Consider the following 23,454-nt stretch of genomic DNA (forward strand, 5'->3'; position numbering starts at 1 on the left):
TTTGGAGGACCAGTAACTCCTCAGTGGGGAGGAATGATCCAGGTAGCTCTAGAGAGGCTCATAAATCAAAGGTGGCTCCAAAGAGCTCAAAAATTAAAAAAATTGGATTGTAGTGAAACTAGGGTTAGATTGAAGAGCTCATCGCAATATTTCCAACGACGCAAACAACACCTCAATCCTACATCTTATATGAAAGTTATGGTTAGTCAAAGTTTTGGTTAACTAGGCCCCTTGGCTAAAGTTAGCAGAGTGACAACTAAATTTGGAGCCCGACTAAATCTAGCGAAGCCGCTAAATTTAGCAAAAATTAACGAGGCAACAATTTTTCACTTTGCGGAAATGGTTTCTGGAAGTTGGAATTGGCGAAAGTGTCGCCTACTTAATTTTGTCGGTTACCCCCAAAAATTGGTCAATTTATTTTGAATAGTTTGTAATTAAAAACAAAAAAATATATTAAAAAATGAGGTGGCATGCCACCACCCCCGCCACCCGACTCCACCATATATACACCATATTATATATGTATGGGGGTGGGCCACCAATTGCGGACCTGGCACCTAACAGCCCACGACCCAACTATAATACAAAGGTGCCACATTATATATAGAGACCAACAGGTGTTGAACCTGCCGGTCGGGTGGGCCGACACACCACCAGAGGCCCAACGTCCCAAAAATTAAAGCCCCAAAACTATAAACAATAACTGCATGCCATATGTGGAATGGAGGGGTTGTAACCCCTAACCACCCTGGTGCCAATCTAGATCGCCACCAACAGCCCCAGTGGCCAACCTTTGTAATTAACATACGTAAAATATATATATATATATAACGAGTTTTACAATTCGCCAGGGGGGGGATAGAATTGCAAAACCAAGAGTGGAACCACGCCTAGGAGGGGCACCAATTTTGAGGGAATATTTTTCTAGGGAATATTCTTATGCAGAATCAGTGAGGAATCTTTAGATTCCCTTAGGACCAAAATTTCCCAGTGTCAGATTCATGCAAAGTTTATACTCAAACAAACCAAAATTTCGCTAGGAGTCTGATAGCGCAATCAGTTTCTAATATGAGTAGTGAAATTTCATTCAACTTGTAGAACAAAATCTTTATGGATTTTTTTAGATTCCCTAGGCCCAAAATTGACAGTTTCAAAACCATAATGAATTTATACTCATTTTACTCAGTTTTTCGCAAGGAGCATAGTGTTGAATTCACATTTTTTATTTGAGCATCGAATTTTTCTCCCATCTCCCGAAAGGAATCTTGGGGGAATCTTTGAGATTCCAGGGGGACCAAATTTTGACCAAAGTAGAAAGTAGTCGAGTTTACAGTCATTTTTCACTGTTTTTCACCAAGAATTCAATGGTGCAGTCCATTTCTTCAGTAGATGTGTGCATTTTCAGGCCATCCCCAAAAGTGAAGGTATACGGTGTCTTTTGTACATGCATGTAATTTGATTTCATCGAAGATTAATGAAAGAGGCCTCCCCACATTGAGGAGGGCCCGTAGATGTAACCCACACTGGGTCAACTTCGTTATCAACTTGTTTGTGTCCTTTTCTTCTCATGGTTTTCATTTATTGCTTCTTCTTTTCATGATTACATGATCTTTTAAAAGCAATTATGTATGCATCTTTGATGTGAAAAGATCTAGATCATTGTGCCTCCATATGACCAAAGGAGATTGTTATGACAACGCTATTAAGTGCCTGAATGATAATGGGGAAAAGAGAATCTTGCAAGAAAATAAGAAGCCTACATCAGTGAGGATGATTATAGCTATGCAGGATAAGCACAATCGCGGGAAGGGGTGTGATTGTTTATAGTTCATATTTCTAGTGACAAGGGTAAGGATGTTAAGGATGTGGAAGTGCACAAGAGGTACCCTTTATTGCAACAGTTTTAGGATGTATTTTCCAGTTGATATTTCAGAGTTTCCTGCCCCACAGGGAAGTGGAAATTTCTATTGAGTTGGTACCAGGAAGAGCACCAACATTAAAGGCACCTTACAGGATGAGCAGTCCAAAGTTGGTGGAATTGAAGTTGTAGTTAAAGGAAATGCTTGACAAGGGAGACATTAGGCCAAGTGTATCGCCTTTGGGTGCACCAGTATTGTTCTGGAAGAAGAAGGATTGTACTCTTAGGTTTTGCATTGATTACATGCAGTTAAAGAAGGTGACCATCAAGAACTAGTATACATTGTTGAGGATTGATAACTTGTTTGATCAATTGAAGGGAGAAACAATGTTCTCAAAGATTTATTTGAGATTAGGATATCATCAGGTACACATCAAAGAAGAGGATATCTACAAGACTACTTTTTGGACCAGGTATAGGCATTATGAGTGTAGGTTTTAACCCTGTAAAGAAATTACCTACAAACGAATTCTTGAAACTAAAAATATACAACGGAAAGAACATAAAACAAATACACAGAGATTTTCCCCCGGATCCCAAAACTGAGACTACTAGATTGATTTTTCATTATGTTCCTTTCAATGTTACAATACATATATATACATGTCGAAGCATTCATAAACCCCAATATATTAACCTTGGATTAAAACATAACCATAGTTCCCCTAAACGGATCTTCAAAATACGATGGGCAGAAAACCACTATGCCCTAAACCATGTGCAAAACCCATGCACAAAACCATGGGTAGTTCAGCCCACCATCTTTGGGTCTGCATATATATAGGAAAAAAAATCCTGGGGTGATGTTGCGCCTAACGCAACAAACAGGGGGAGGTTATTGCCCACCCCATGCGTGCGACTAGTCGTGGAAAGAATATCACACACACCCAACAATGAGTTTGTTGTGGTTCCCATAAATTTGACTAATGCTCTATCTATTTTCATGTTCTTGATTAATAGTGTGTTGCATCCGTATTTGGACAAGTTTGTGATTGTATTCATTGATGATATATATCAATTCTAAGAATGAGGAAGAGCATGCATAAATCTTAACAATAGTATTGAGACTGCTAAGAGAGCATTAGTTGTATGCCACACCACAAGAAAAAGGTCATTGGTGAGGGTCATGCCTGTGACGGACCTTTAAGGTACGTCATCAATGTCGCATATGGTGAGGGTCTTTAAAGAAGCATTGTTGTAAGTATATATAGTGATGGTCCTTTAAGGTTTATCACCAAAGCCATTTTCAATGACACTTTTGGTGAGGGTCGCTAAAGGCCCGTCACTAATTCTCTCTTTGGTGACACTTTTGGTGAGGGTCATTAAAGGCCCATCACTAATTCTTTCTTTGGTGACACTTCTAGTGACGATCTTTTATTGACCATCACCAATGATCTTTTTGGTTACTTTTGGTGATGGTCAATAAATGTTCGTCATCATTGATCATTCCAATGAGTTTTTGATGACACTTCATGCCTGTGATGGACCTTTAAGCTCCGTCACCAATGTCGCATATGGTGATGGTCTTTAAAAAATCATTGTTGTAAGTGTATATAGTGATGGTCCTTTAAGGTTTGTCACCAAAGCAATTTAAAATGACACTTTTGGTGAGGGTTGTTAAAGGCATGTCATTAATTCTCTCTTTGTTGAAACTTTTGGTGAGGGTCGTTAAAGGCCCATCACTAATTCTCTCTTTGGTGACACTTCTAGTGACGATCGTTTATTGACCCTCACCAATGCTCTTTTTGGTTACTTTTGGTGGCGGTCAAAAAAATTTCGTCATCATTGATCATTCCAATGAGTTTTTGATGACGCTATGTACCTGTTACTATATTTTTTATCAAAAGATAAATATTTAAGACCATTGTTGTGGAGTCTTTTTCATTATGTGTCCAAGGTCATAGTGGTTATAATAGTCAGTCAATTTATTAAGAAGTAATTAGAGTGTATCATTTCCCTCAAGTCATAAGAATATATTTTTCTTATGAGTCAACACATGATTAATCTCTACTAGGTTTCTTATCTAGCAAATTTCCTTTAAATAAAGTTTGACTAGTGTGTGTAGGAACTATATTTTTAATACATAATCAATCTCTATCAATTATATTAATGAGAGAGACCTAGCACTCCTCAACACTCATGGCACACCTTAACATGCTTTGGAATAGTACACTAACATTCCTTGGCACCTCGCATGTCTTGGAACATCTTTGTACCTGGAACATCTTTGTACCTAGAACATCTTGCCATGAGTAGGATTCCCAAGCACATGTTGGCATGCCCTAGCATAGCATAACACTCCCCTATCATGTGTTGGCATGCCCTGTAGTCCCTAGCATGCCCTGGAACACCTTGGCATAATATTGCATTGACAAACATTAGCACTTGGCACACATTGGCACTTGGCATGTATTGGAACATATTATTAGTGTGCCTAGCATGCCCCTTTTGAAAAAGATAAAGTCCCGACTTATTAACCCTCTTATGTGTTCATTTCCTTGCATTTTAGCTTGGTTATTCCTTTTGTTGCCTTGAAACTCCTTGACGCATATTGGCATACTCTCACACCCTGCACATACTAGCATGTCTTAGCACCTGGCATGCCTTGACACTATTCGGCACATGTTAGTACACCCCGAAACTACCTAACACACTCTAGCACTTCTTGACATTCCCTGATATTCCCTGACATGACATACCCATGCTTATCATACCTTGTCACTCCCTCCTTGGCATGACAGCTAGCACCATTGACACTCCTCGACACACCCTCATATTCATTCACTTCCATGCATTTTGACCTAGTGCTCCCTTTTGTTGTCTTAGTACTCCCTAACACTCCTCAACATGCATTGGCGCTCTCTAGCACACCTTAGCATGCTTCGATATGCTCTTGAATTTCATAGCATGCATCACACTCCCTGACACACATTGGCACTTGGCAAGTCTTAGCATGTTTGGCATGCATTGAGATGAATTGGTATGCTTTGGCATGGTTTAATATTAAATTTATTTGAGATCAATTATTGGAAAATAGATGAGAAGAAATGGAGGAATATTTGGCACTTAGAATGCATTGACACGTGGCACTTGGCACCTATTGGCACCTAGTGTTGGTGTGCCTAGCATGCCCCTCATGGAAAAGGTAAATTGATGACTTATTAACCCTATTATTTGCTCATTTCCTTGTATTTTAACTTGTTCCTCCCTTTTGTTGCCTTGACAGTCCCTGGCATGCATTATCACGCACTTGTACATCTTGGCATGCCTTAGCAGTTGGCACATTTGAGCTTGTTTAACATGTCTTTGTACTATTTGGCACATGTTAGCATGCCCTAGCATTCCCTAACACACCTTGGAAGTCATGACCTCACAAATAGCATTACATTTTCCATGACTTGGGAACCTTACATTCACTAGAACACCTTGGCACTCCCTATTTTTCATGCCCCCTATTATCCGCCACAATGTCCCGGGCTAATGAGGAGAGCGAAGGAGGTAACCACATACCAAATGTGAGATGTTTCCACTTGTGCAATTTTGCTTCCAAATATGTGAACTCAACAACAAAACACACCTTAAAATACATGAATGTGTCTCAACATGTGAAAGAAACAGTAACCCTTACCATAGTCTTCCTTCGTTGGCAATTTGGGCCTTTTGTCACAAGGTATCGTCTCTTCTTTGGAAAGAGGACATAAACAAGCTTTTAGATTTTTATAAATGGAGTATCTTCACCTATGTCCTTCTCCTTTACACCACGTGATACAAATGCTAATTTTCATATTCTTGACTATGGCGTTCTTCTTTTATACATGTGACCCTTGACTATGCCATGAAATCCTCCAAAATCTTCTTAAAGGATGGGAGCACCTCTTCATGCATGAAGCTAGTGGAATATGACAAGTTATCCAAAATTCCTCCAAATATGTAATTTGTGCCTTGGAAAATGTTAAAGGTACCCTCAATGGAAAAATGAATAAATATTTGTGGCCTAAATGTGATATGTTGCCACTTGTGCAATTGTGCCTCCTTTTGATATGCAAACTAGCACCCTAGTTGTGCAAGACTCACAAGGTGTCACTTTGTGTCAACTCAGGGTTGTTGGCACTGTCACCTTATCAACGAATCCTCTCACTTTGGATTACTTATTGAATATTTGGGGTATCCCAAAGCACAAATTTACGAGGTATTTTATGTGACTAGATCTCTAGCACTAAAAACCATCTTTACATTGGATGGTTCAACATCTTGATGATCCCTATCCTATTGACCACAAATTTTGTATTCATTATTGCTTTAATTGCAACATCCCTAGTAGATATTGATGGTGTTCATGAGCCTATTTCTGGTTCTCTTTTTTATGGAAACAATATTATCTCCAACACCATTATTCGATGAATGACTACACAACAAGGACCCTATGAGCCAATCATTCATGTTATCGATGTAGTTCCCACACGACACAAACATTCGATGGTATATCATAGCCAAACACTCTATAATGATGGGTTTCATAGACACCTAACCTATGACAACGAGCTACATTCTATTGCCGAAACCTATAAGCAATGGAAGAATTATATTCTACCAAAGGAAATGACCATCCACACAAATTGTAGGCCTTCGCCTACTCCAGATAATCCTTGGGAGTTATTTCCCCTAGATTTTATGTTATGTTTTCCCTCAACCAAGCATGGTAACATATGTGTTTTTATTGTTTTTTATTGCTTCCTTAGGATGGAAATTTTGGCACCTTGTAAGAAGATTATCGCAACAAAATCCACTCATAATTTCTTCTTTGAGCATATTTTGGTTAATTTTGGGTTTCCAAAGACCATATTTATTGATAGGGATAGTAGGTTCCTTGGTATTTTTTAGTTTAACCTTTGGTCCATGATGGACATCAAGCTTGACCAAATCCACTACCTTCCATCCCTAGATTGATAAATAAAAATTAATAGGCAATATTTTTATTATAAATGTCTTTAGAGTATACAATTGTGAGCATTCACATACACGTGTTGAAAGCCTTCCATATTTTCAACATAAATTTGACATAGCTCTTTATATTTCTATTGGCCACAAGCCTTTTCAGATTTTTTTTAGGTCTCAACAATTGACACAAATTTATGTAGCTATATTCATGGTATAACACATGAAGGTACCTCCTATACTTGGAACGAGGTAAGTAAAGTAACCAATTTTGAGGAATGTATCTGACAAATTCAACAATGAGTTTATGATATTTTGTAGAAAGTTGCCAATTCCAAGTACAAGTAGATACACAATCCATTGGGTTCCACATAAGTTTCAGGTTGGTGACGAGGTATGGTTGGACTTGCATAAAAGGCAATTGAAAAACCCCTATAAGAAGCTCATGCCACTTTGACACAAGCCTTACGCCATCACTAAGGCTACGGGTGATAATTATTTTGAAGATAGCCATATGATGATTTATATTATTTCAAAGGTATATGCTAAGATGATTTATGCCTAATGAAGTACATGCCTAGAAAGAATTCCTTTTAAAAAATTAAAAAAAAAAAATTATCACACCATTACTGACCTAAATTATTGTGATATTCTACTTGAATGGAATTAGATAAATACACCAGAGATTTAAAAATTGTGATTTTCAAGTTTATTATATTAAAGTATGAAATTGTGACTAATTTGTTTAAATATTACACCGCTCTAATATTATTTCTCTTATTACTAAATTTTTTAAATATTATCTCTAATATTTTAAATATTATCACTATAATATTATTTTTCTTACACGCTCCACGTTTGAGAGCTTATGTGTATGAGAATACCATTACAGGCCAGCCTACAGTCCTCGCTACCTCTGATTTCCATAACCCAAAACGTTTTTCTGTCCATTTGGGGGATGAAATTGCCTCCGCCAATGCGGGGGAGCGGGAGGGGGACGGGGTGGGCAGGGGGAGGGGGACGCAGGTTGAATCGATGACTCTTGCAATCGATCTCAGACCATACCCATATGCAAGCACAAACGAATACGAAGATGCCCACGTTGACAACAGTGCGGGATCTGATTCGAACCTAACCATTGTGGTTGTTGTGACGGTGTTGTTGCAAGAGTTAGGGCGAAAATGTGAACCGAGATGGATTGAAGAAAACTCCACTGCGTCTTGCCAAGGCGTTTAGGGATGGAACAAGAGGTATGCATTCAATATGCCTGTTTCTTTGTACTATTTTGCATACTTTTTGGGTGGTTCTATATATATATATATATATATGGATTTTATGACCTCCTATTATCCATTACAAGTGTTGTTGGTATCTATTAAGGAAAAATATCATAACTCTTTTCGCTTATTTTCCAGATCCTATACTTCTTGGAGAAATTCTCCTTAATCATGGTCTTTCTTCCCAAAAGTCATAGTCAATTGAAAACTATCTTTCCTCACATCCCCTGCATTCCTATGTTTTGCACAATTGTTCGATCAGGTTCAAACCAACTAGGGCAAGCACAAACAAAAATGGAATCGAGGGGAAACACTGCAGCCATTAAAGCTGATAATTGATTCCTACCCTATTGAATCATGTGACTTAAACTACATGTACAAATTTAAGTGCTAACATAGGCTCCTAGTTGGGGATGTGGGCCTCTCTCGGGAGCACATGATGACCACAGAATCTTATTCCATACATACATCCAAACATAAATTCTCCATATTTTATAAATGCAATACCTTCTTCCTTTGTGCATGAAGACCATGGAAAAATTGGATATATTGATATCAGGGTATTCATAGGCCACTACCTTTGTCATTTCTAGTCCGAAAAAGAGTAAAGGCACCTCTTCTTCTTCTGGGTAAGGATGCCTAATACCATTTCTATCCCTCTTGTTGAATATTTGATGTAGGTACAGAAGGGGTGTGTTTTATCATTGCAAAAACTGTACCCTTTGAATTTGGTATGATGCTGTAAAAAATTTCAGAGTGACAAGTCCTTTTCCCTTTTGGGGACAAAATGACTCTTTCATCATGACAATTGATCATACATTAAGTGTAAAACTTTTGATTCAATTCATATTTTTTTATCAGAATATTCATCTGATTCAAAGTGAGACCAGCTCCATGTTTCTTAAATGCTGAAATAAACTTTGGAGTAAGCTTAGCCAACATAATCCTGAAATCAACCAAGCTTGTGTTCTAAGGATTAGCTCTGCCATGCATTTCCATTATTGCCTCTAGAAGTTCATCTTGTTTGACAAGACCTGGATTTTCATTGTCCTTTTTAAAGGCATCTTCAATTACAGGTTTCTAAGTATCTTCATCAATTTGTAAACTCCACATCAATTCCAAATTTATTTTAAAATCAAAGTTGGTTTGATTTTTGTTAGCTGAATTTTCATTGAACTGATCTATCAAACCAGGACTAGAGGTATAATTGCACATATGTTCCTCATGCCAGCCAGTGAAAACATCATTTATGAAATCTGGATTGTACTTTTGTAATTGAGCAAAGACTTTCTCTTTTGTATAGCTAGGTTTTTCATCAATGTTCTTGGTGTATCTGTCATTTTCAAATGCCAAACTTGCATTATCATACAATGAGTTTTGTAGGGAGGCTTCCTTGTCGAAACACATTTCCTTGTCATAATGATCATGATTTTCATACAGGGGAGAACCTTCAAAATGCACCATATATGACTTGAATTTGTTGTTTTCCAATTTCAAGTAATGGTTTCAATGCCTTCATCATCAAGGGAGTGAGAGAATGTTACTTGAAACTTAATACACTGCTCCTATATCACCTTTTCCACTGTATCATAAATTAGGCAGTCATTAACATACATAAAATGGGACTTGTGACTATTAAATTCAATTTCGGAGATCATTTTCTCAACACTTTGGCCAGAAATACTAGCCATATTAGAGTTTGAGGCACCTTCTTCAAGACCGGGTTCATCAATGCTTATTGCCTTCCATGTTCATTTTCATGAGCATTAGGGGTTTTGTCCATCAAATCAGAATAGCCAGAAAGTGTCTCTTTGATTTCAGAAGGCAGATCAAGATCAACTTCATCCAAGAATCCCCTAGAATGCTCATCAACAGCAAGAAGAAAGGTCTCTATTTTTATTTCATCACATGCATCCATCATAATCACTGATTTGGTGGTGAGAAACCCACACTAGCTAGATTGGAGCGAGATCAAAAATGTTTCACCATTGGGTGGTTTTGCTACTCAAACCAGCTGGGGACCTAAAGGGGTTCCTAAGAGGGCAACTGCTAGGTCAAGGGAAATGGTGGAGGCTTAGTCCACTGTCACCACATCTAAGTCTCCCTGCTCTTTACAGACTTTCACTGATGGGAGGAGTCCTGGTAGTACAAGGATCAATTTGTAAAGTAGATGTCAATGAATAGGTGAGTAGTGACCCTGGAAATGTCTTCTGACCAAAAATGTAGAGGGAGTCTAGGTAATCTGACCTAGATGGGTTCATCCCCAAGGTGTTCACGTTCGGGATTGAAGAGGGGGCTCTAACACTTAAGCAAGACTGGGGCCAATTCAATGTGCCAATTTTTTGATAACACCTATGGGATAAACTCAGGCCTCTGAAAGCACAATGTGAACCATCCTCGAGAGAGAGTTACCACTGAAGACAATTCTGTGAGGATATGGCCCCAAATCTCCAGCACCCACTGCTTCAAACGTGCTGCCGAGTATGCCCGTCCACAAACACGACCAACAAGAACTCGGTCGGACATATGCATAACTTCTCCCATCTGTATGTCAACCCCAAAAGTGAGGGATATATGTTTATTTCCTACCTTAACCCCTTTGAAGTGCTTTTCAAGGCGCCTAGAGCGAATGAGGGCTATTCTCACTAGCTGGGATAGTGGTGAGTTTGTTGTAGCCTCTAAACCAAGATGCCCAGACAAACTGATTTGGGGGGAAGATGAATCATCAAAACATCTGGATGTGGGAGGGTCGTGGGAGGGAGGAGGGGGGAATGGGACCACAAGTTCAAGTGGCTGGGCCAAGAAGGCTTGAGATGCCGAAGGTGGTGAGATGTGGGAGAGAGCAGGTGAGGAGGATGATGGTAAATGCGATGGATATGGGGGATGAGGCGGGTCGAGGCAGGTAGAAATGAACTGAAGAGAGGTTGCGGATAACAGAGGGAGGTTAGTTCTAGGTGGGAAATCCACCACATCCATGCAACCAGAAAATGGGAAGGTAGAGGAGGACGACCCAAAATGGTGAGTCTGTAGATCCGGAGAAGTGAAAGCAGGATATTCCGAGACAGAGTAAACCCTAGAAGACCCGGTTAGGATAGAGGGAATGTTAAGCAAAAGATTCGAGGAGATAATCGGCAAATGCAAGGGGAATATAGTTTAGTGGGGGTCCAGTGGAGAAGTGTCTTCAGAGTACTGAATGACGTCGTCCTCCATGATAACCGAAAGTAGATGTATAACCGTCTTAAGACCACAACTGATAAATGTCGGGTCAAGAGGGAATGCAGTGTAGGTCGTCGTGAAAAAAAATAAAGAACGAACCGGATGGACTGAAATGGAGGTGGTCACCTAGTTAGCAAGCAAGTGATAGTCTAAATAGTGTAGGGCATGGGTAAGCGAAGTCAGTCCAGCCCTATGGGTAGGCCGCCATTGCCGGAAACCGATGATAACCTAGACCATGGTTCGAGTTTGTTGTTCGCCACAAAACCCTCATTTTCACCACGCCCCACTACCTACACCTATTTCCATTCCTCTACATCAACATCTATTAGTTTTTTGATAGCTTTTAGCTTAGGGAGATTTTCGAATATTTGCCTCAATTTTCCTAGCAACATAGAAAGTAAAGAGAACTATAAAAATCAATAAAAAAAACAAAAAAATATAGAAAAAAGAAAAAAAACTACAAAAATGAATATATAAAAGAAATACTAATTAAAAGTAATCTAATGTGTGATCTCTTCCTTCTTAAAATTTGTGCTCCTCTCTTCAAAAAATAAAAATAAAAAATTATATGACTAAAGAATTTTTTTACCTAAAAATCATATGATGTGTTATATTTTCCTTATTATAACCTATGCCATTTTTTTTATTACCCATTTGTCATCAAATTAAGACACCCTCTTTGTTTCCCTCACATTTTTAGTGATCACAACTTTGCATTTTAAATTTCACTCTAACTATTTAGTAATTTCCCTCTAAGCATTTAGTAATTTGGTGGGAGATTCAAAATCAGAGTTTCTAAGTTTGTTTAGGCGGTTATAGTGGCATCTAAGAGAAATTAGCTATTGGAGACGGTTACAATTGCATCTGAGAACAAGTAGCTATCAGAGATTCAAATTTCGTTTGAATTGTTGTTGTTACATCGGAGAACCAGTAGCCATCGAGACTTTGCCCTTCCTGGCCCTAAGGTGAAGTTTATCAGCCCAAAGGTTGCTTGCATTTATTAGATTTCGATTCTAGGGTCTTTATTTTGTATGTGGTGGCAATATGCATTTAGTTATCTTGTTGTTATGATAAATTCTGCATGAGGTTCGCCAATGATTTTATGTAATGTTGAGTGAATTTCAGAGATGTTTGGAATTCCATTGTTAGGATATGATGAATGTTTAAATACCCAAATTTTATTATATCCGGGATTGGTTTTTACTTGCATAGAATAAATTAAAGCCTATGATAGATTCAATCTGTTGTTGTAATGTTATTGTAATGGTTGTAGATGGGTTACTATATAATTGGCTTTTTGAAATAAGTTTGTAACCATGGGCATGTTTTTTCATTTTGGTGAAGCAGGGTTGTGAAGTGGAGCAATATGGAAAACTGGGGGTGTCGAAGGGTGGAATGGGTCTAGTTATGGCATGACAGAACCTCAAGTCACTCAATCTTCTTAGTCTCAGATAGTGAATGCTCAAAGGGACAATGAACACTCAAAGAGTCCATTCCCTTCAAATTCTGATGGACCAATGAGTCATCCTATATGATCTTTTGTTGGAGAACAATCATTTTGAGGGCCTTGTTCCTAGTTTTAATCAGTCTGGCATGAAAGTATTCAATGTTTTTAATAACCAACTCTATGGAAGAATGCTAGCTACTACAGTTATGGCCATGTTCAATGCTTCTTTGTTTGAAGGAAATCCTGGGCTCTGTGGGAGCCCATTGCCCAGGGCCTACGTACTTAACACAATAATGACCCCTTCTCCATGCCCTATTATTACAAGCTTGCCAATGGAGCAATATTTTAGGCCATTTTTTAAGAGGAATGAAAGGCTAAATCCAGGAAAGATATCAGGAATTTTTACGGGATCCGTTGTTGGGGTGATTTCCATGGTGTTCCTTATTAGCTTTTATGGCAAGAGGTACAAACAACAGAAGCCTAGGGATGAGGCTGGAAAGGATGTAGGTGATAAGATTTCGATTGAGGAGATTGGTTATGATATGTATTATGTTAATACAGATGCTAAGAACCTTTAGCATGAGTAGCAAAGGAGTCAGGTTCTTATGTTTTGTAGTGGGGAAGCTCAGATGCACACTTCAGAGGATCTGCTCTATGTATTTGCTGAGATTATGGAGAGAGGCATGCTAGGGACTACTTATAAGGCTTTGATGGAGAACAAAACGATTGTAACTATGAAGATATTGAAGAATTTTAACAAGATGACTAGGGTTGAATTTGAGAGGCATATGGAGATGGTGGGTAAGATTTGACACCTAAATATAGTTTGTGTGAGAGCTTATTTCTAGGCCAAGGAGAAGCTTCTTGTCTATTATAACTATCCCAATGGAAGCCTCTTTTCTCTCATCCATGGTATGTGCATGATTACTTCTAAACCCCTTCTCTTCAATCTGTAAAAATAGAAGTAGAGGATTTTTATTCCTTACAAAGTTTATGTTTCTCATCTTGACAGCCACTCATGTCTTCCATGGGGTTTGAACATTGCTCTCATCTATTTGAATCCAAGTTCTTTACTATTTCTTATAACCCATGTTGACAAGATGCAATTGTGTTGAATATACAAGCTCGACATTGAATAGACCAACCTACAAATAGAGTCTTGATAAAAATAAGTACAGTCTCCCTCTGTGCTCAACCCCTAGATAATAACAAACTCAAGGTCACAATACACATCACATATTTACCAGATTATTTGTCCTCGGGAGCTGGGTTTTGGACCTCTTTGCTCTCCATCCCCTTAACCATTTGGCAATCTCTATGGCTCTCTTTGTAGGTTTCATTAAGACTTGAAGGGTCCTCTACGACTTTCTTTCAGGGCATCATTTGGGCTTGCTTGTTTATTTTGTTTTCTTTTCCCTTTGAATTCTACCAGAGATATTACAGTCCCATTAACTTAGTTTGGTTACTAGGGGACTAGTGGACACTTATATCAAAACTCCAATTGCTTGTACATCATCATCATCAATGGACTTTGGTTTTCAAAACATTAGTTGTCTTTGGATATTGCTATGTAGTCCTCCCAAATATTGACTTAAAAAAGTATTTTTATTGGGAGATATAATCAATTGAATGGCCCCTTTTTGCAAGTCAATGGTGGACTTTGCATGGTTTGTCCTTGTCTCTGTTGAAAGAGATTCCATTATATTTTCTTTCTTAATCATATTTAATGGGATAGAACTGCCACATAATGAGATTCTTTAATGTTTCCCATTGATTTACTAGTGGTTCCTACTCAATTATTCGAGTGGTAACATAACTTTCCCACTAGGTTAATGCATGGCATTATAAATTCAACCTAGTGAAAGATTATTTTCTCTTCACTAAATTCATGCACACTTAAATAAACATCGAAATGTTGTAACCATTGATTGAATTTAAGGGTGAAAATCTCAACTACATAAGGCTTGAAGTCAATCTTTGTTTTCTCTCTGATGGGTGTTTGGACTTTCATAGTGTTCCCCATTTCCCACTTTTGCTTATCTTCTCATTTAGATTCTTCTTCTTTAGAACCCAAACTTCATCCATGAGATTATGTTATTGTTTTACCTTTCCATCCTTATGGTCTGCTGCAACATGTTTAGAGACATATGGATCATTTGAGTCTTTAGATTAATAAGTTTGGTTTCCAATTCACCACCTTCTTAATTGTCTCCCATGTCAAAATATTGAGATTGTTTCTTTATTCTTGCTCCAATCTTAGCTTTATGAGGAGTACTTCTGTTATGAAACCAGCTCAAGAAAAGATAGAAAAGATAGATCAACGCCTTAGAATTCAGCCTCTTCTAGGGGGCAACCTCCTTTACATTACATAAATGAACAATTCTTCGATGATACAAATGAAAAGACCTCCTTTCTATATATAGGAGTCTAAGGGGTCATAACATAATCAAAGCCGACATAAAAATAATAATGTAAGGGCACAATAATAACAATAGTGGGCTTATATGGGGCACACAATAGTAACAATATGGGCACTACATGGGTACATCAATATAATAAGTGGGATGTACTAATAATAATAAGGGGTTATACTAGTAGTATAGGGGCCTAACATGCCCCTCTCCTTCAAAAAGCGTTGTCCTCAACGCTTGAGTAGTTCTTGATGCTTCTGTATAAAATTCTTGTCCTCCCATGTGGAATCTTCAGTGGGTAAGTTCTTCCACTTGATGAGATACTCTGAAATTGATCGATGTCGTAGCTGTCGGGTTCTTGTTTCTGTGACTGCTCCAGGTTCCAATATGATTTTTCCTTCCTCTTCAATTTCTGGCAATATTGTTTGAATTGGAATCTTTTGCAACTTTTGAATAAGTGGCCATACTTCTTCGTCCTTCTTCCGTTCATCCCTTGCTTCGTTTATCCAATCTCATTGGATAATAGAAAGAGCACAAAACAATGCTTCCACATCCTCATCCTTGAAGAGTCTTCCCATTCGATAAGGTCGCCATTTTTTAAGTGCATGTAGTATTGCCAACATTTCTTTCTCATAAATAGCTTGCTTGAGATGTAGCAGTAAAAATACCCAATCACCTACATCAAAACATTTTTCACTATGATGTTGATCTACCTGTTGTTTCGTTTGATTTTGCACCGAAGTGGCGTTATCCTTTAAGATTTGGAGAACTTGTTGTTGATCCTCGATGTGATCTTTCACTGCTTGAACCTTTTTCTTCTTGATATGTCCTTCTACCTCTAGAGTTTGAGGAGTGGTAATTTCTTCCAATCCTTTACAAGATATGGTCGGATTCATTTCTTGATGCTCGATGTGATCTTTCACTTCTTGAACATTTTTCTTCTTGATATATCCATAGTTTGAGGAGTGGTAATTTCAACCAATGAATTACAAGATATGGTTGGATTCATTTCTTCTTTCTCAATGTGATCTTTCACTTCTTGCACCTTTTTCTTCTTGATATGTCCTTCTATCTTGAGAGTTTGAGGAGTGGTAATTCTTGCCAATGCTTTACAAGATATGGTCTGATTCATTTCTTCTTTCTCTGGGGTGGTGTCCTGGCGTATATCTTCTTCTTTTGATGTTTCTTGATCCTTTTCTTCCTCCTCTTCATATTCTATGTAAAATAATTTCTTCTCAACACACTTATGACCTTTAGTGCATTTGCTATCAAAATTGTAACAAAGGCCTTTTTCTCTTTTTTTCTTCCAATTGTTGTGGTGTAACCCTTGTAGGTTGTGGAAGGCTAGGAGAAACAACACTTCCATATTTATAGTTGTGAGGGGTATGCTTCCTGGTTTCCATAATTTTGTTTTCCATTATGTCACGAAGCCCTTTTACTCTTTCCAATTGTTGTGGTGTTGCTCTAAAGAAGGTGTTGCTCTTTGTATCCTCATAATGTGCTATCATTTCCTCCGTGAAAATTGACCACGTAACAAGTTGTTTTCGAGAACAAAGCCCTTCATACCATAAAAATTGATCCGGTTCTAAATATGAAGATGCAATACATACCTTTTGTAACCGTGGTACACCATGTAGATCAAAATATTGCTCCATTTGAAGTATCCAATTTACCGAATCCTTGCCATCAAACTTCCTCATCTTGCTTTTTCTTCATTTTAGGAGCTCGATCTTGAAACGACTGTAACTTTGTACTTTTGGATCTTCAAGTTCTGAAATTGTGATATGTAGTAGCCCTCTGTGTCCTCTTTCCAATGCCACCAATCTGATCCAAATTGGATTCTCCAAGAAAGAGTTATACACAATCTCCCAAGATGACCTGATTATAGACCTTTCCAGAAGAGCGAACTTGTATGAAGTGCCACGTGTCACTATTTAGACCTTTTGCTCTGAAAAATATCTACAAGAAACTACAGTCCGTCCTCTTTCTGTACCTTCTTACGAAATTTCAATCCGATGCTCAGAGAGAAAGTTATGATTATTTTCCTAGGTCACCTAATTGGAATGTAATTCATGAGTCTACAAAAAGACCAACTTCCTTAGATCATATCTCCGCAAATATAGTGCGAAAAGCTCTGAAATTCGAACCCGAGGTTCAGCACGATTTCTTCTCAAATGGGTTTTTTTTGCAACTTTTGAAACATCACAGAAAAAAAGTTATAGCGAAAATTTCACGATGACCTGTTTGGAGCAGCGAAACCCTAGAATCCACAGCTCTGATACCAAATGTTATGAAACCAGCTCAAGAAAAGATAGATCAACGCCTTAGAATTCAACCTCTTCGAGGGGGAAACCTCCTTTACATTACATAAATGAACAATTCTTGGATGATACAAATGAAAAGACCTCCTTTCTATATATAGGAGTCTAAGGGGTCATAACATAATCAAAGCCGACATAACAATAATAATGTAAGGGCACAATAATAACAATAGTGGGCTTCTATGGGGTACACAATAGTAACAATATGGGCACTACATGGGTACATCAATATAATAAGTGGTCTGTACTAATAATAATAAGGGGTTATACTAGTAGTATAGGGGCACCAGGATTGTTTTCTTTGTCAATAGGGTGCATATAACACATGTCCTCCTCTCCTTATAGTTCTCCTCAAGAATGTCCAAATATAGCAATTGAAATCCTCAATTTGTGTGGAGTGCTTCTCAAGGTTGACTATAATTCTTCCTTAAGATCATAAATTGTTTCCATGTGTGCTCCTTTGAGCTAGGGCACTCAAACCAAGCATTTAACCTTTGACCATGTCTTCTTTGTCTTGCAATGGGCATTGGGACCATTAAGACCATTCTCCTACTTGCTTGAAGTAGTATCACAAACTTTTACTTTGTTATTAGATTGTTTAATCTCTCCCCTTCCAGTTCTTTCTTGTCTGTACCTAGCACTATACCTAGTACCATTCCAAAAGAAGATTATATTAGAATGCATATAATGCATATAGAGTGAAATATATAGTACCATGTAGTACCTGGTACTTAGTACCATCCCCCCCTTCCAATTCCAAACCTTGTGCTCTATATGGTGCCTCCCTTCGGTCATAGATTAGAGAGAAACCTTTCCTCTTTATCTATGAGTCTATTATTTTCTTTCTTTACTGGAATCTATTATTTCTTCTAGATTATATGCATGTATTATTGTCTTATCTGTCTATACTAGATTCTATAGTGAAACCACACACTATGGCTCTACGAAGGCTAGTGAGTTGGTTCCAATCTCTATGGTTATGTTCCATCCTTACGGATACTAAATTAGTTCAACCTTTCTAAGCTTCTAAGAAGGCTAGTGTGATTGAGTTCCACTTCTTCCTTTGCATTCAGTCTATCTTGATTCATCCCATCCTTAGTGATTGAGTTCAACTTCCCACTTCTTTCTTTGCAATCTGAAGTGAGTAGTTCCACTTCCCTCTTTATGGTTCCATCTTAAGAGGATGAGTTCCCATTTAGCTACTCTAAGAAGTAGTGTATTAGTTCCCACTCTATGGCTCTAAGAAGTAGTGCAAGTCTCACAGGGTTCTAACTTTGGGCAACTCAGGGATCTTGCCACTGTCACCTCAGCAAGATTCCCTCTAACTTTGGACCAGGAGATAAGTCTTTTGGGGTATTCCAAGGAATCAACTTGGATATAAGTATTCTTTTAATGATTTCCAAGTACAAGAGAGATTACACTCAATGTGAAGGTGAAATATGTTAAGTCAAGGGAGTCATAGTAGTTATGTTGTAGAAGACTAGTATCACATAGAAAAGAGACTGCTTCTATTTAGAGTGATTACTTGTGTTAGATAATAAGCATGTACACATTTAAATTATGTCACAATATATTTAACCAAACAGATGTGCAACAATATGTAATTGTGTAATCCCTTTTTAATAATATTATTCCCTTAACAAGTGTTGTTATACATCATAAACAAAATAGTATCTATCAGAATCACACCAACACTTGCATCATGTCATACCAACATTTTGTTTTCAGTCAACCATCATATCATATATATATATATATATATATATATATATATATATATATATATATATATATATATATATATATATAGATATATAGTCAATTACACCAACTATATATCAAAAAATTAATCAATTATATCAGCAGCAGATTGAAACCGATGTTGGAGCTAGTTCTCCTAGGTAAGTGGGTACTTTTTTGAGTTTAAACCAAAAGAAATAAGAGGCAAATATACAACTGTACTTTTGCAACAGTAAGAGTGAATCATTAAGGCTTGAATCAGTGGATTAGGAACAACAACAAGTTTCTACCATACAATTAAGGAAATCAACCATCAAAATGAGTCCTAGATACAAGGAGAAGACTTAGGGAGAAAAAGATTCGTTCCAACAGTTGAAACTTTCTCAAACTCAGTCAAACCTTGATAGTAAGGCTGATACAACCCTATAAAAATAGTAAATGTCTTTATCCTACTAGCTAAGGAAAAAGAAGGAGGTAAGGCGCCTATGTCAAGTAGGTCTAAATTTGAGTATTTTAGGGTTTTATAGTATTTAAAGGTTTTTATATGGCTTAGGGTAAAACCCTAGATAAACTGTTACCTAGGATGAGACTTTGGGTTTTGCGAAAAGGATCAAATTTATGGTAAGACTAGTGCCTCACTCTAATCTAGGGTTAGGGAAAATGGAGTCAAAGCAACCCTAGGGCTAGGGTTTGAGGTTACTCAAGGAAGGAGAGTGAAGTCTAGCAAGCACAACTCCAAGCACAATAAAATGGTTATCATAGATTAGGGTTTTATAAGGATGAGGTATCAAACTAGGGCATCAATCAACTAAGGCTTCCAAACTATGTTTTAGCCTTGATAGACTATGAGGACACCTAACCAATACAAGAGAGAGGAACCATCAAAGTAAATAAATATTCAACAACTAGGATGATCACAAGAGTAATTACTTGAGAAATCAACCATGAAAGCACATGACACCTCACTAACCATGAACATCAACCTCAAGCCAAAGCTCTACTCCTCTACGCCAGGTTCATAGTGAGTAGTCATTATAGTATGGGAATAATTCTTAATAGTAGGGGGTGAATTTCTCCTATTCCCACTTGAATGTTTCAGACGACGGGGTCTAATGCTTTAGCCATAACCCATCCCCTGAATTCTCTTAAGGTAGTTGGAAGGATAGGGAAACCCAACACCCTCAAGGCTTTAAGGTTTATCATCCTTCTCCTTTTCTGGCATGATGCTCACATTTTCGTTTATTAGAATCTTGGTCCTTCTTGCCAAAGTGTTTTACTCCATTTTCTTGTCCCATTATTCGATTTATTTCCTTCCAAATAGCCCATACAAAATGTGGGGACCATATTCCACCAAAATTTGACATCCCATTGGCCATAATTTGGAAAAAGGGAGGCATAGTCCATTTTCTTCCGAGGGGTTTAAATAGTTCACAAAAAACCTTTCTTGGGTAGTTGCAATGCAACAATAGATGATCCACATCTTCGGCCCCATTTAAGCACAAGATGAAACAAGCAGTTGGTCACTGACATACCTCTTTTCCTTAGGTTCTTCAACATAAGTACAATCTCACTCTGTGCTCTGAGAACCCCTAGATCATAACAAACTCAAGGTCACAATACACATAACAGATTTACAAGATTATTTGTCCTCAGGAGTTGGGTTTTGGAACATTTTTTTCTTCATCCCCTTAACCATTTGGCAATATCCATGGCTATCTTTGTAGGTTTCATTTATACTTCAAGAGTTCTCTATGAATTTCTTTTTGGGCATCATTTGAGCTTGCTTGTTTATTTTATTTTATTTTCCCTTTGAAATCTACCAAAGATATTCCAGCCCATTAACTTAGTTTGGTTACTAGGGGACACTGATATCAAAACACCAATTGCTTGTACACTGGCTTCATCAATGGACTTTGGTTTTCAAAACATCAGTTGTCTTTGGATATCACTGTGTAGTCTCCCAAATATTTACTTAAAACATCATTCTTATTGGGAGATATAATCAATTGAATGGCCCATTTTTGAAACTCAATGGTGGACTCTTGCATGGTTTTTCCTTCTCTTTGTTGAAAGAGATTCCATTTTATCTTTTTTTCTTACTCATATCCACTGGGATAGAACTGCCACATAATGAGATTCTTTAATTTTTCCCATCGATTTACTAGTGGTTTCTGCTCAATTATTTGAGTGGTAACATAACTTTCCCACTAGGTTAATGCATGGCCTTCTAAATTCAACCAAGTGAAAGAGATTATTTTCTATTCACTAATTGCATGCAGACTTAAATAAACATCGAGTTGTTGTAACCAATGCTTGAATTTAAGGGTGAAAAACTCAACTACACAAGGCTTGAAGTCACTCTTCGCTTTCTCTCTGATGGGTGTTTGGACTTTTATAGTGTTCCCCTTTTCCCACTTTTTCTTCTCTTCTCATTTAGATTCTTCTTATTTAGAACTCAAGTCTCAAACTTCATCCATGAGGTTGTGTTATTGTTTGACCTTGCCATGCTTATGGTTTGTTACAACATGTTTAGAGACATATTGATCATTTGATTCTTTAGATTAATAAGTTTGGTTTCCAACTCACTGCCTTCTTGATTGTCTCTTATATCAAAATATTGAGATTGCTTCTTTCTTCTTCTTGTTCCAAACTTAGCTTTATGAGGAGAGCTCCCTTTAAACCAAGATTGTTTACTTTGTCAATAGGGTGCACATAACACATGTACTCCTCTCCTTGTAGTGCTCCTCATGAATTTCCAAATATAGCAATTGAAAACCTCAATTTGGGTGGAGCGCTTCTCAAGGTTGATTATCATTCTTCCTTAAGATCATACATTGTTTCCATGTGTGATCCTTTGAGCTAGGGTGCTCAAACCAAGAATTTAACCTTTGACCACATCTTCTTTGCCTTGCAATTGGTGTTGGGACCATTAAGACCATTCCCCTACTTGCTTGAAGTAGTATTACCAACTTTTACTTCGTTATTAGATCATTTGATCTCTTCCCTTCCAATTCTTTCTTGTCTATGCCTGACACTATATTTGGCACTATACCTGGTACCATTCAAAATAAATATTAGATTAGAATGCATATAATTCATATAGAGTGATATATAGTACCATATAGTGCCTGGTACCTGGTACCATCCCTTCCCTTCCAATTCCACACCTTCTAATTCAAACCTTCTGCTGTATATGGTGCCTCCCTTCCATCAGGGATTAGACAGAAACCTTTCCTTTTTATCGGAGTCTATGTTTTTCTTTCTTTACGAGAATATATGCATGCATTCTTGTCTTGTCTGTTTGTACCGTATTCTATAGTGAAACCACACACTATGGTTCTATGAAGGTTAGTGAACTAGTTCCAATCTTTATCGTTTTGTTCCATCCTTATGGCTACTGAATGATTTCAACCTTTCTAAGCTTCTAAGAAGGCTAGCGTGATTCATGAAATCTATCTTGATTCATCCCATCCTTAGTGATTGAGTTCAACTTCCCACTTCTTTATTTGCAATCTAAAGTGAGTAGTTCCACTTCCCTCTCTATGGTTCCATCTAAAGATGATGAGTTACCACTTAGCTGCTCTAAGAAGTAGTGTATTAGTTCCCACTCTATGGCTCTAAGAAGTAGTGCAAGGCTTACAAGATGCCAACTTTGGGAAAATCAGGGATCTTACCAGTGTCACCTCAGCAAGATGCCCTCTAACTTTGGACTGGGAGATAAGTATTTGGGGGTATCCCAAGGAATCACCTTGGATATAAGTGTTATTTTAACGATGTCCAAGTACAAGAGAGATTACACTCAATCTGAAGTTGAAATAAGTTAAGTCATGGGAGTCATAGTAGTTATGTTGTAGAAGACTAGTATCACATAGAAAAGAGAGTGCTTCTATTTAGAGCTAGTGATTGCATTAGAAAATAAGAATGTACACGTTTAGAGTATGTCACAATGTATTTAACCAACCAGATATGCAACAATATGTAAGGTTACTTTTTCACATGGTAACATCCCCTCTTAGCTGAGGGGAATTGAATCATTTTAAGCAAGAACTGGTTTTGCTTGTTAAAGCCAAATTCAGTTTATTCTATAATGATTTTGAATTTCTTCCTATTGGGGCATAAACTCCTATGCTAGCATTGCTAGCTTAATTAAGATGGGAAAATACTTGTATTCTTTCCTTTAGAGTGTTGT

This window comes from Pinus tabuliformis, chromosome 2_2, assembly GCF_031772625.1.
Source record: "Pinus tabuliformis cultivar Carrire ecotype Pingquan chromosome 2_2, CPIR1, whole genome shotgun sequence".
NCBI classification, from domain to species: domain Eukaryota; kingdom Viridiplantae; phylum Streptophyta; class Pinopsida; order Pinales; family Pinaceae; genus Pinus; species Pinus tabuliformis.